This window comes from Pseudorca crassidens, chromosome 13 (assembly GCF_039906515.1).
Source record: "Pseudorca crassidens isolate mPseCra1 chromosome 13, mPseCra1.hap1, whole genome shotgun sequence".
In the NCBI taxonomy this organism is placed as follows: Eukaryota; Metazoa; Chordata; class Mammalia; order Artiodactyla; family Delphinidae; genus Pseudorca; species Pseudorca crassidens.
Genome location: NC_090308.1, coordinates 83,632,002 through 83,646,212, shown reverse-complemented (window position 1 = coordinate 83,646,212; position 14,211 = coordinate 83,632,002).

The following is a 14,211-nucleotide window of genomic DNA, read 5'->3' as shown; positions in this document are numbered from 1 at the left end:
AGGTACTCTGATTTACCAATCTATTAATTATTTCTGAAAGCTTAACATTGACTGAAGGTCATGACATAGATTAGGGCTTATAAAATCTGTAGGGCCTTTGATGAGAAAATCACATAGTTCCTTTATCATTGTGTCATGCTTCACAGTACACAAAGACATTTCACCATCATCAAATATCTTATTTTATGTTTGCATTTAGTCCAAGAAATAAGTACTATTATTTTCCTTGACTTTATTTTACAATGAGGAGATGGAGGCAAGGAGAAATTAACTTTCTTGTCTAAGGTCATACCATACATAAAATCCAGACCACAAAATAAGTCTCAGGATTCAAATGCTTGTTATTTTGTAAAGATATATTTCAAAATATTTAATTTTAAAGTGAAAGTTATAAAAATGAATGTTCATGTTAACCATAATGCTAAAAAAAGCCTAACATTTTGGTCTATTTTCAAGTTATAAAATTATGTCTATCAACATAAACCACAAAGAGAGAAAAAAAGGAAATCTAAAGGGTGGGAAAAATATTTTCAATATATAAATCCAACAAAGAATAAAGAGCTTCGGGCTTCCCTGGTGGCGCGGTGGTTGAGAGTCCGCCTGCCGATGCAGGGGACATGGGTTCGTGCCCCGGTCCGGGAAGATCCCACATGCCGCGGAGCGGCTGGGCCCGTGAGCCATGGCCGCTGAGCCTGCGCGTCCGGAGCCTGTGCTCCGCAACGGGAGAGGCCACAGCAGTGAGAGGCCCTCATACCACAAAAAAAAAAAAAAAAAAAAAAAGAATAAAGAGCTTCTACAAATCTATATGAAAATGACACTGAAGCTAACAAAAAAGGGGCAGAAAACCTGAACAGACACTTCACAAGATGGCTAAAGTTTAAATAATAATAATAATAACCATAATGTAATAACAAGTGTTAGCAAGGATGTGGTGAAATCATAACTCTCTTACACTGGCTGTAGGAGAACAAATTGGTAAAAACTTCTATGAAAAGTGATTCATTGTATGTACTAAAGTTAAATATATGTATATCCCATGACCCAGAAATTCCACTCAGGGTTATACCTAGAAGAAAATACACATATGCTCATATTAGCCAAAACCTAGAAACTCCCCAAAAAGTTTATCAATAGTAGAATGGAAAAATAAATTGTACCATATGCAAATAATACAATGATGTGTAGCAATGACAATAATCTGCAATGTAATCTAAAAATATATTTCATTAATATAATATTGAGTGAAAAAATAGAGCCAAAAGAATATATACAATATAATTCATTATTTAAAGTTCAAAAATAAGCAAAATGGGACGAGGGGAAGATGGCAGAAGAGTAAGATGTGGAGATCACCTTCCTCCCCACAGATACACCAGAAATACATCTATACGTGGAACAACTCCTACAGAACACCTACTGAACGCTGCAAGAAGACCTCAGACCTCCCAATAGGCAAGAAAGTCCCCACGTACCTGGGTAGGGAAAAGAAAAAAGAATAAACAGAGACAAAAGAATAGGAACGGGACCTGCAACAGTGGGAGGGAGCCGTGAAGGAGGAAAGGTTTCCACACACTAAAAGCCCCTTCGCAGGAGGAGACTGCTGGTGGTGGAGGGGGAAAGCTTCAGAGCCGTGAAGGAGAGTGCAGAAACAGGGGTGCGGAGGGCAAAGCAGAGAGATTCCTGCACAGAGGATCAGGGCCGACCGGCACTCACCAGCCTGAGAGGCTTGTCTGCTCACCCGCCGGGGCGGGCGGGGCTGGGAGCTGAGGTTCGGGCTTTGGTCGGAGCGCAGGGAGAGGGCTGGGGTTGGCAGCGTGAGCACAGCCTGCAGGGGCTTAGTGCACTGTGTCTAGCCGGGAGGGAGTCCAGGGAAAAGTCTGGACCTGCCGAAGAGGCAAGAGACTTTTTCTTCCCTCTTTGTTTCCTAGTGCGTGAGAAGAGGGGATTAAGAGCGCTGCTTAAAGGCGCTCCAGACACGGGCGTGAGCCATGGCTATCAGCACGGACCCCAGAGAAGGGCATGAGACGCTAAGGCTGCTGCTGCCGCCACCAAGAAACCTGTGTGCGAGCACAGGTCACTATCCACACCCCCCTTCTGGGAGCCTGTGCAGCCCACCACCGCCAGGGTCCCAGGATCCAGGGACGACTCCCCCGGGGAGAACGCACGGGGCACCTCAGGCTGGTGAAATGTCCCACTGGCCTCTGCCACAGCAGGCTCGCCCCGCATCCATGACCCTCCCTCCCCACCGGCCTGAGTGAGCCAGAGTCCCTGAGGCAGCTGCTCCTTTAACCCCATCCTGTCTGAGTGAAGAACAGACGCCCTCCAGCGACCTACACACAGAGGCGGGGCCAAATCCAAAGCTGAGACCCTGGAAGCTGTGAGAACAAAGAAGAGAAAGGGAAATCTCTCCCAACAGCCTCAGAAGCAGTGGATTAAAGCGTCACAATCAACTTGATGTACCTGCACCTGTGGAATATATGAATAGACAACGAATCATCCGAAATTGAGGAGGTGGACTTTGAGAGCAAGATTTATGATTTTTTCCCCTTTTCCTCTTTTTGTGAGTGTGTATGTGTATGCTTCTGTGTGAGATTTTGTGTGTATAGCTTTGCTTCCACCATTTGTCCTAGGGTTCTATCCATCCTTTTTTGTTTGTTTGTTTTTTAAATTTTTTTCTTAATAATTATTTTTTATTTTAATTACTTTATTATATTTTATTTTACTTTATTATATTTTACTTTATCTCTTTCTTTCTTTTTTTCCTTCCTTCCCTCCTTCCTTCCTTCCTTCCTTCCTCCCTCCCACCCTCCCTCCCTCCTTGTTTTCTTTCTTTCCTTCTTTCTTTCTTTCTTTCTTTCTACTTCTACTAATTCTTTCTTTCTACATTTTCTCAATTTTATTCTGAGCCGTGTGGATGAAAGGCTCTGGGTGCTACAGACAGGAGTCAGTGCTGTGCCTCTGAAGTGGGAGACCCAACTTTAGGACACTGGTCCACAAGAAACCTCCCAGCTCCATGTAATATCAAATGGTGACAATCTTCCAGAGATCTCCATTTCAACACCAACACCCAGCTTCACTCAATGACCAGCAAGGTACAGTGTTGGACACCCTATGCCAAGACAGGAACACAACCCCAACCATTAGCACAGATGCTTCTAAAAACCATAATAAGTCCACAGGGACCACAAAACACACCACCAGATGTAGACCTGCCCACCAGAAAGACAAGATCCAGCCTCATCCACCAGAACACAGGCACTAGTCCCCTCCACCAGGAAGCCTACACAACACATTGAACCAACATTAGCCACTGGGGACAGACACCAAAAACAACAGGAACTACAAATCTGCAGCCTGCAAAAAGGAGACCCAAACACAGTAAGAATAAGCAAAATGAGAATAAAGAAAACAACACAGCAGATGAAAGAGCAAGATAAAAACCCAGCAGACCTACCAAACGAAGAGGAAATAGGCAGTCTACCTGAAAAAGAATTCAAAATAATGATAGTAAAGATGATCCAAAATCTTGGAAATAGAATAGACAGAATGGAAGAAACATTTAACAAGGAACTAGAAGAACTAAAGATAAAACAAACAGTGATGAACAACACAATAAATGAAATAAAAATACTCTAGATGAGATCAATAGCAGAATAACTGAGGCAGAAGAACAGGTAAGTGACCTGGAAGATAAAATAGTGGAAATAACTACTGCAGAGCAGAATAAAGAAAAAATAATGAAAAGAACTGAGGACAGTCTCAGAGAACTCTGGAACAACATTAAATGCACCAACATTTGAATTATAGGGGTTCCAGAAGAAAAAGAGAAAAAGAAAGGGACTGAGAAAATATTTGAAGAGATTATAGTTGAAAACTTCCCTAATATGGGAAAAGAAATAGTTAATCAAATCCAGGAAGCACAGAGAGTCCCATACAGGACAAATCCAAGGAGAAATATACCAAGACACATATTAATCAAAATGTCAAAAATTAAATACAAAGAAAACATATTAAAAGGAGCAAGGGAAAAACAACAAATAACACACAAGGGAATTCCCATAATGTTAACAGCTGATCTTTCAGCAGAAGCTCTGCAAGCCAGAAGCTTATTTAAAGTGATGAAGGAGAAAAACCTGCAACCAAGATTACTTTACCCAGCAAGGATCTCATTCAGACTTGATGGGGAAATTAAAACCTTTACAGACAAGCAAAAGCTGAGAGAGTTCAGCACCACCAAAACAGCTTTACAACAAATGCTAAAGGAACTTCTCTAGGCAAGAAACACAAGAGAAGGAAAAGACCTACAATGACAAACCCAAAACAATTAAGAAAATGGGAATAGGAACATTCATATCGATAATTACCTTAAATGTAAATGGAGTAAATTCTCCCACCAAAAGACACAGGTTGGCTGAATGGATACAAAAACAAGACCCATATATATTCTGTCTACAAGAGACCCACTTCAGACCTAGAGACACATACAGACTGAAAGTAAGGGGATGGAAAAAGATATTCCATGCAAGTGGAAACCAAAAGAAAGCTGGAGTAGCAATTCTCATATCAGCCAATATAGACTTTAAAATAAAGACTATTAGAACAGACAAAGAAGGACACTACATAATGATCAAGGGATCGATCCAAGAAGAAAATATAACAATTGTAAATATTTATGCACCCAACATAGGAGCACCTCAATAGATAAGGCAAATACTAACAGCCATAAAAGGGGAAATTGACAGTAACACATTCATAGTAGGGGACTTTAACACCCCACTTTCACCAATGGATAGATCATCAAAAATGAAAATAAATAAGGAAACACAAGCTTTAAATGATACAATAAACAAGGTGGACTTAATTGATATTTATAGGACATTCCATCCAAAAACAACAGAATACACGTTTTTCTCAACTGCTCATGGAACATTCTCCAGGATAGATCATATCTTGGGTCACAAATCAAGCCTTGGTAAATTTAAGAAAATTGATATTGAATCAAATATCTTTTCCGACCACAACGCTATGAGACTAGGTATCAATTACAGGAAAATATCAGTAAAAAATACAAACAAATGGAGGTTAAACAGTACACTACTTAATAACGAAGTGATCACTGAAGAAATCAAAGAGGAAATAAAAAATACCTAGAAACAAATGACAATGGAGACACAATGACCCAAAACCTATGGGATGCAGCAAAAGCAGTTCTAAAAGGGAAGTATATAGCAATACAATCCTACCTTAAGAAACAGGAAACATCTCAAATAAACAACCTAACCTTGCACCTAAAGCAATTAGAGAAAGAAGAACCAAAAAAACCCAAAGTTAGCAGAAGGAAATAAATCATAAAAATCAGATCAGAAATAAATGAAAAAGAAATGAAGGAAACAATAGCAAAGATCAATAAAACTAAAAGTTGGTTCTTTGAGAAGATAAACAAAACTGATAAACCATTAGCCAAACCCATCAAGAAAAAAAGGGAGAAGACTCAATTCAATAGAATTAGAAATGAAAAAGGAGAAGTAACAACTGACACTGCAGAAATACAAAAGATCATGAGAGATAACTACAAGCAACTTTATGCCAATGAAATGGACAACCTGGAAGAAATGGACAAATTCTTAGAAATGCACAACCTGTCAAGACAGAAGCCGGAAGAAATAGAAAATATGAGCAGACCAAAAACAAGAACTGAAATCGAAACTGTGATTAAAATTCTTCCAACAAACAAAAGCCCAGGACCAGATGGCTTCCCAGGCAAATTCTATCAAACATTTAGAGAAGAGTTAATGCCTATCTTTCACAAACTCCTCCAACATATAGCAGAGGGTAGAACACTCACAACCTCATTCTACGAGGCCACCATCGCCTTGATACCAAAATCAGAAAAGGATGTCACAAAGAAAGAAAACTACAGGCCAATGTCACTGATGAGCATAAATGCAAAAATCCTCAAGAAAATAATAGCAAACAGAATCCAACAGTACATTAAAATGATCATGCACCATGATCAAGTGGGGTTTAATCCAGGAATGCAGGATTCTTCAACATATGCAAATCAATCAATGTGATAAACCATATTAAAAAATTGAAGGAGAAAAAACATATGATCATCACAATAGATGCAGAGAAAGCTTTCAACAAAATTCAACACCAATTTATGATAAAAAACCCTGCAGAAATGAAGCATAGAGGGAACTTTTCTCAACATAATAAAGGCCATATATAACAAACCCACAGCCAACATCGTCCTCAATGGTGAAAAACTGAAAGCATTTCCGCTAAGATCAGGAACAAGACAAGGTTGCTCACTCTCACCATTCTTATTAAACACAGTTTTGGAAGTTTTAGCCACAGCAATCAGAGAAGAAAAGGAAATGAAAGGAATCCAAATCAGAAAAGAAGAAGTAAAGATGTCACTGTTTGCAGATGACATGATACTATACATAGAGAATCCTAAAGATGCTACCAGAAAACTACTAGAGCTAATCAATGAATTTGGTAAAGTAGCAGCATACAAAATTAATGCACAGAAATCTCTTGCATTCCTATACACTAATGATGAAAAATCTGAAAGTGAACTCAAGAAAACACTCCCATTTACCATTGCAACAAAAAGAATAAAATATCTAGGAATAAACCTACCTAAGGAGACCAAATACCTGTATGCAGAAAATTATAAGACACTGATGAAAGAAATTAAAGCTGATACAAATAGATGGAGAGATACACCATGTTCTTGGATTCGAAGAATCAACATTGTGAAAAAGACTCTACTACCCAAAGCAATCTACAGATTCAATGCAATCCCTATCAAACTACCACTGGCATTTTTCACAGAACTAGAACAAAAAATTTCACAATTTGTATGGAAACACAAAAGACCCCGAATAGCCAAAGCAATCTTGAGAATGAAAAGCAGAGCTGCAGGAATCAGGCTCCCAGACTTCAGACTATACTACAAAGCTACAGTAATCAAGACAGTATGGTACTGGCACAAAAACAGAAACATAGATCAATGGAAGAGGATAGAAGCCCAGAGGTAAACCCACACACATATGGTCACCTTATCTTTGATAAAGGAGGCAGGAATGTACAGTGGAGAAAGGACAGCCTCTTCAATACGTGGTGCTGGGAAAACTGGACAGGTACATGTAAAAGTATGAGATTAGATCCCTCCCTAACACCATACACAAAAATAAGCTCAAAATGTATTACAGACCTAAATGTAAGGCCAGAAACCATCAAACTCTTAGAGGAAAACATAGGCAGAACATTCTATGACATCAATCACAGCAAGATCCTTTCTGACCCACCTCCTAGAGTAATGGAAATAAAAACAAAAATAAACAAATGGGACCTAATGAAACTTAAAAGCTTTTGCACAGCAAAGGAAACCATAAACAAGACCAAAAGACAACCCTCAAAATGGGAGACAATATTTGCAAATGAAGCAACTGACAAAGGATTAATCTCCAAAATTTACAAGCAGCTCATGCAGCTCAATAACAATAAAACAAACAACCCAATCCAAAAATGGGCAGAAGAACTAAATAGACATTTCTCCAAAGAAGATATACAGACTGCCAACAAACACATGAAAGAATGCTCAACATCTTTAATCATTAGAGAAATGCAAATCAAACATACAATGAGATATCATCTCACACCAGTCAGAATGGCCATCATAAGAAAATCTAGAAATAATAAATGCTGGAGAGGGTGTGGACAAAAGGGAACACTCTTGCACTGCTCTTGGGAGTGTGAATTGGTTCAGCCACTATGGAGAACAATATGGAGGTTCCTTAAAAAAACTACAAATAGAACTACCATATGACCCAGCAATCCCACTACTGGGCATATAACCTGAGAAAACCATAATTCAAAAATAGTCATGTACCAAAATGTTCATTGCAGCTCTATTTACAATAGCCCAGAGATGGAAACAACCTAAGTATCCATTATCGGATGAATGGATAAAGAAGATGTGGCACATATATACAATGGAATATTACTCAGCCATAAAAAGAAACGAAATTGAGCTATTTGTAATGAGGTGGATAGACCTGGAGTCTGTCATACAGACTGAAGTAAGTCAGAAAGAAAAAGACAAATACCGTATGCTAACACATATATATGGAATTTAAGGGAAAAAAATATCATGAAGAACCTAGGGGTAAGACAGGAATAAAGACACAGACCTACTAGAGAATGGACTTGAGTATATGGGGAGGGGAAGGGGTAAGCTGTGACAAAGCGAGAGAGAGGCATGGACATATATACACTACCAGATGTAAGGTAGATAGCTAGTGGGAAGCAGCCACATAGCACAGGGAGATCTGCTCGGTTCTTTGAGACCGCCTGGAGGGGTGGGATAGGGAGGGTGGGAGGGAGGGAGACACAAGCGGGAAGAGATATGGGAACATATGTATATGTATAACTGATTTACTTTGTTATAAAGCAGAAACTAACACACCATTGTAAAGCAATTTTACTCCAATAAATATGTAAAAATAATAATTAAAAATAAGCAAAATGAAAAGATTGTGTTTAAAGTCAGGATAGTGGTTACCCTTAGGTAGTGGTTATTGCTTATAACAAGCCGTGGGGAGGTGGGTCTTTAATGGGATGGTAGTGTTCTGTTTTGTGATTGTGATGCTTTTTACTTTTACATGGTTATGTAAAGTCTGTGAAAGCTAAGTGAGAATGTTAATTAAACTTATTTTATATGTGTATGTATATGTGTATTGTACTTTAATAAAAGCTTAAAAACTGAACTGAATCATCAGAAGATGACTCATTTTCTGGTAATCCATGTTCACTTAATATTTTCAATTTTAAACTGATTGGTAAATGCAGCGATTGTCTTCATTACACATCATGATTATTCTCCCATATATAACATGAGGAAAAGCAAATAACTTAGCATCTGACATTTCAGGCAGCCACATTCAAGTATAAGGAAAACCCAATGTCATCAAAATATGACAAAAAGTTATACTTGATATGTGAAAATACTGAGGTTGTGTTCATGAGTCTAAAATACATCAAAAAGTCTACAAATAACAAATGCTAGAGAGGATGTAGAGAAAAAGGAACCCTCCTACACTATTGGTGGGAATGTAAATTGGTGCAACCACTATGGAGAACAGTATGGAGGTTCCTTTAAAAACTAAAAATAGAGTTACCATATGATCCAGCAACCCCACTCCTGGGCATATATCTGGAGAAAACTAGAATTTGAAAAGATACATGCACCCCAATATTCATGAAATCAGTATTTACAATAGCCAAGACATGGAAGCAACCTAAATGTCCATCAACAGATGAATGGACAAAGAAGATGTGTTATATATATACAATGGAATATTATTCACCCATAAAAGAGAATAAAGTCTTGCCATTTGGAGCAACATGGATGGATCTAGAAATTATCATACTAAGTGAAGTAAGCCAGACAGAGAAAGACAAATATCATATGATATTGCTAATATGTGGAATCAAAAAAGAGATATAAATGAATTTATTTACAAAACAGAAATACACCCACAGATATTGAAAACAAACTATGGTTACCAAAGAGGAAGCGGAGAAAGGGATATATTCGGAGTTTGGGATTAACATATATACACTACTATATATAAAATAGATAAACAACAAGGACCTACCGTGTAGCATAGGGAAGTATATTCAATATTTTGTAATAACCTATAAGAGAAAATAATCTGAAAAAGAATTCATATATAATGAATCATTGTGCTGTACACACAAAACTAAAAGAACATTGTAAATCAACTATACTTCATTTTTTTTAAAATCTATAAATCAATCAATAAATAATAAAACCTGTTTGGACAGTATCATTTTTTAAATAGTCTATATTGTAATTGTCTGCTAACCAAAAGCATGAAACCAATTACAAAAATTACATTAGAATTATTACAGTCTGTTTATTCTCTCAGTAAATCATAAGAGGTTTTAGAATAAGAAAAACCTAGAGTGGATAAGTGCAAATTTACTGGGGAAAAACTATATTCTTAAAAATTATTTAAGAATATTATTTATCTATAAAGGTTTGATAATTCTTGTGCTCTTACTAATGAGCTAATTTTAAAAATGTTCTTTTGTGTAACTTCTTTCAAAGCAATTATTATTTAGTGCCTATTAATTGCCAACACTAAACATATATTTAACAAGCACTTAGTGGGGATCCCAGCAGTTTCTTGTTCTGAGACACACCAACAAGTAAAATAAAATAATCTCCATCTCAATCAATCTCTTGGTAGCAGCAGTGGATTCATTTTACTTAACATTCAGTAAATTTACTATTGCATAAAAAGCTAGAATATGGGAAGTTTAATTTTACTTCAACATATGTTTATTGAAGGTTATATGAGCCAGTCGCCGCAGGGTTTTTGTTGTTGTTGACATGTCAATAAGAAATGCATGATCTGCATTCTTCCAGAGCTTCAGTCTGGTGAAGAAGACAGATAAACATGGTCATTGTAATATTTTCTAATAAGCTCTAACACATGGGGATTAAAGGAACTCTCAGAAGACAGAGAAAGAACATGTGATCAAGACTTGAGAGAAAGGAACATTAGATGCTTCTGAAAGAAGTGAACCCTAAGTGCAAGTCTGAAAAATGGGTAAGAGCATCTTAAGTAAGGCAGAGATAGAGTGGAGAGAAGTGAACGTGTGTCTTACATAAAGAGGACAATGTCTCCCAGGCTGGAGAGAGCATGTCACGTTGATGAAAGTATCACACTCCTTCAGGAGGCATCAAGATGGCAGAGGAGGACGACATGAGCTCATCTCTCCCCGCAAACGCATCAGGAAGACATCTACAGATGGAGCAATTCCCACAGAGCCCCAGCGGGACATTAGGAGAGGACCTCAGACACCCAAAGGACAAGAATTGCCCCCAGGTAACCAGGTAGGATGAAAGAAAGAAGGGGAAAGGAAGAGGAGAGGAAGCGGGATGGGACCTTCACCCCTGGGAGCGGGGAAGCTGAAGGAAAGGAGAGGTTTCCGCATCTGGGGAAGCCCCCTCACCTGTGGGAGATCAGCTGGGACACAAGGGGAGCTTTGGGTGCTCAGAGGAGAGCACAGCAACCAGTCTGTTGTAGGTGGGACAGAGTGAGACTTACGCAGATGGTCTGAGCCACAGCCCTGCACTCCCCAGCCTGAGACACGTGTCCGCTGGTGCGGACAGAGGCTGGGTTCTGGAACGTGGGGTTTGGAGACTAGACCTGGGCAGGGGACTGGTGTTGGCTGGAAGGAAGCAGCCTGAGGGGACGGGAGTGAGGAAATCCTCAACCAGGAACGCTGGTGGAGGAAACCCGTACTGCCATCGAGGTGACGCGTCACTGTAGAGTGATGCGCAAGGGGCGGGGCCGCCTTTGCTGCCTCTCTCCTTAACTGCACTGGCCCCTGGCTCCTCGGGCACTAGGGAGCTCTCCACCCTCTGGGCCAGCTCTCTTGCTCCTGCAGCTGCTGACTCCATCCCCCACCCCCCCGCACCCGTCCTCAACGTGGCAGGCGCTACTGCAAGCCCGGGGGCCGCCATGCACCTCCTTTCCTGCGCCCTGTCCCTGCTGCGGTGGGCACTCTCATGACTCCAGCTGCCACCACTTGCATGCCCCTCCTCACCAGGGCGGTCTCGTGTGCTCTGGGGCAGCCTCGGGAGCAGACCCCTGTGGGTAGCCCTCACACAGAGGTGGAGCTGAAACCACAGCTGAGCCCCAGGGGCCATGCAACTAAGAAAGAAAAGCTGAAGTCTCTCCTTGTAGCTGTGCAAACTGAAAATTGACACCCCTGCGACTGGCTTTGTAAACTCAGAGCCTCCAGAACATCTGAACAGACAATGAGTGCTCCAGAATTTGAGATGGGTCTAGATTTGGCAGCTGTAGACTTTGTGGGCACGTACACGTGGGGATTGGGGCAGGCCAGAGTCTGAGCTGTCCCCATAGTGCCCACAGCAGGTCCAGATCCATGATTATTGCCACCTGGGACCTAACTTCAGTGGATCTACGCTGATGGCCCGGTGAAAACAACGTCTGAGACACACCAGGGCCAGTTGCTGGCATAGCCACGGTTAAGGTAGGACCAAGAGCAGTGCCAACAGTATAATCTGAGAGTTCGCACAATGGGTGAAAGGGGACACAACAGAGCACACCCACAGGTGAACAGCACCAGAGGAGGAATACTCCGTGACGTCTCTCCCAGTGAGAGTCCTCCAATCCCACCTACTTTGTGCCACACATGAGAAACACAGCTAAGAAACAAATCTGGGGGCTTCTACTTCAACAGCTAGGGAGCAGACCCCGCCCCTGACAGGGCAGTAACAACCACAGAGCAAAGGGGAGGGTCAGCTCAATATCCAGTGCAGGCTCTGGTCACCACAACAGCAGTCACACCTCCTATCAAAGGGATATCATCCAACATACACTGAGGAAAGTGGTGGAAGACATCCGTACACAAAACAGCCCTTACATCAAAAAATATTAAACCCTGGGCTTCACTGGTGGCGCAGTGGTTGAGAGTCCGCCTGCCAATGCAGGGGACACGGGTTCGTGCCCCAGTCCGGGAAGATCCCACATGCCACGGAGCGGCTGGGCCCGTGAGCCATGGCCGCTGAGCCTGCGCTTCTGGAGCCTGTGCTCCGCAGCGGGAGAGGCCACAGCAGTGAGAGGCCCACGTACCGCAAAAAAAAAAAAAAAAAAAGAAGAAGAAAATATATTAAACCCGCACAGGCCTCACAGGCACGTTTCCACATAAAAATAGACCTCCAAGACAGTCTGAGTGTCTGGTATCAGGAGGAAGAAGCCCCAGAACATTTAGCCTTGAAGGCCAGTGGAGCTTGAGTGCAGGAGTTCCACAGGGCTGGCAGAAACAGAGACTCCACTCTTGGAGGGCACACACAAGGTCTCAGGTGCACTGGGACTGAGAAAAAAACAGTACCTTTGTAGGAACCTGGGCTACACCTACCTAGGGGTCTTGGAGGGTCTCCTGGGGAAGCGAAGGTCGGCTATAGCTCACTGTGGAGGAAAGGACACTGGTAGCAGAAGCCCCAGGGAATGTCGATCAGAGTGACCTCTTCCAGAGATCCACATTTTGGCACCAAGACCCGGCCCCACCCAATAACCTGCAGCCTACAGTGCTGGAAAGCCTCAGGCCAAACAACCAACAAGATAGGAACACAGACCCACTCATCAGAAGACAGGCTACCTGAAGTCTTGCTGAGCTCACAGCCACCTCAAAGCACACCCCTTGACAAGGCCCTGCCCACCCAGCTCCACCCACCAGAGCTCAGGCACCAGTCCCTCCCACCAGGAAGCCTATACAAACCCCTGGACCAACCTCACCCACCAGAAGAAGCAAGAGGAACTACAGTCCTGCAGCCTGTGGAAGGGAGACCACAAACACAGAAAGTAAGTTGACAGAAGTATTTGTTTGGTATGTCAAAAAGTTAAGAGTCTGAGGTGGGGAAGAGTGAGGTCTGAGGCTTCAAGGTGAAAGGATTTTGGGCTCCTTCTGAGAATCAGGAAGTCACTGAAATTTTTTGGAACAATAGCATACCATCATTAGATGTGCATTCAAGTAAGATCATATTGGCTTCAGTGTAAAGAATGGATTAGAGGCCAAGAGAAAAGGTAGGACGATAGGAGCATTTAAAAGTTGTTGTGGTGCTGTATAGTCCCACATATGTGTGGAATATTCTTACAAAATGAACTCATAGATACAGAAACAGACTGGTGGTTGCCAGAGGCAGGGGGTAGGGGCGGGTGAAATAGGTGAAGGTGGTCAAAAGTTACACACTTCCAGTTATAAGACCTGGAGATGTAATGTAAGGCATGGCGACTATACTTACTAATACTGTATTACATATTTGAAAGTTGCTAATAGATCTTAAAAGTTCTCATTGCAAGAAAAGAAAGTGTAACTATATGTGGTGATGGATGTTTACTAAGCTTACTGGGGTGATCGTTCTACAATATATGCATACAGCAAATCATTGTTTACCTAAAACTAATACAATGTTATATGTGAATTCTGTCTCATCCAGGCAGATATTAATGATTTTCACCACTATCAGGAACATAGAAGAATGTATACTTTGGTGGTGCTGTGCTGGTAGTATGATCTTCGTTTTTGTGATGGCTGAATTCAGTGATATCCTAAAAAAATCCTAGTACTCCACATGAT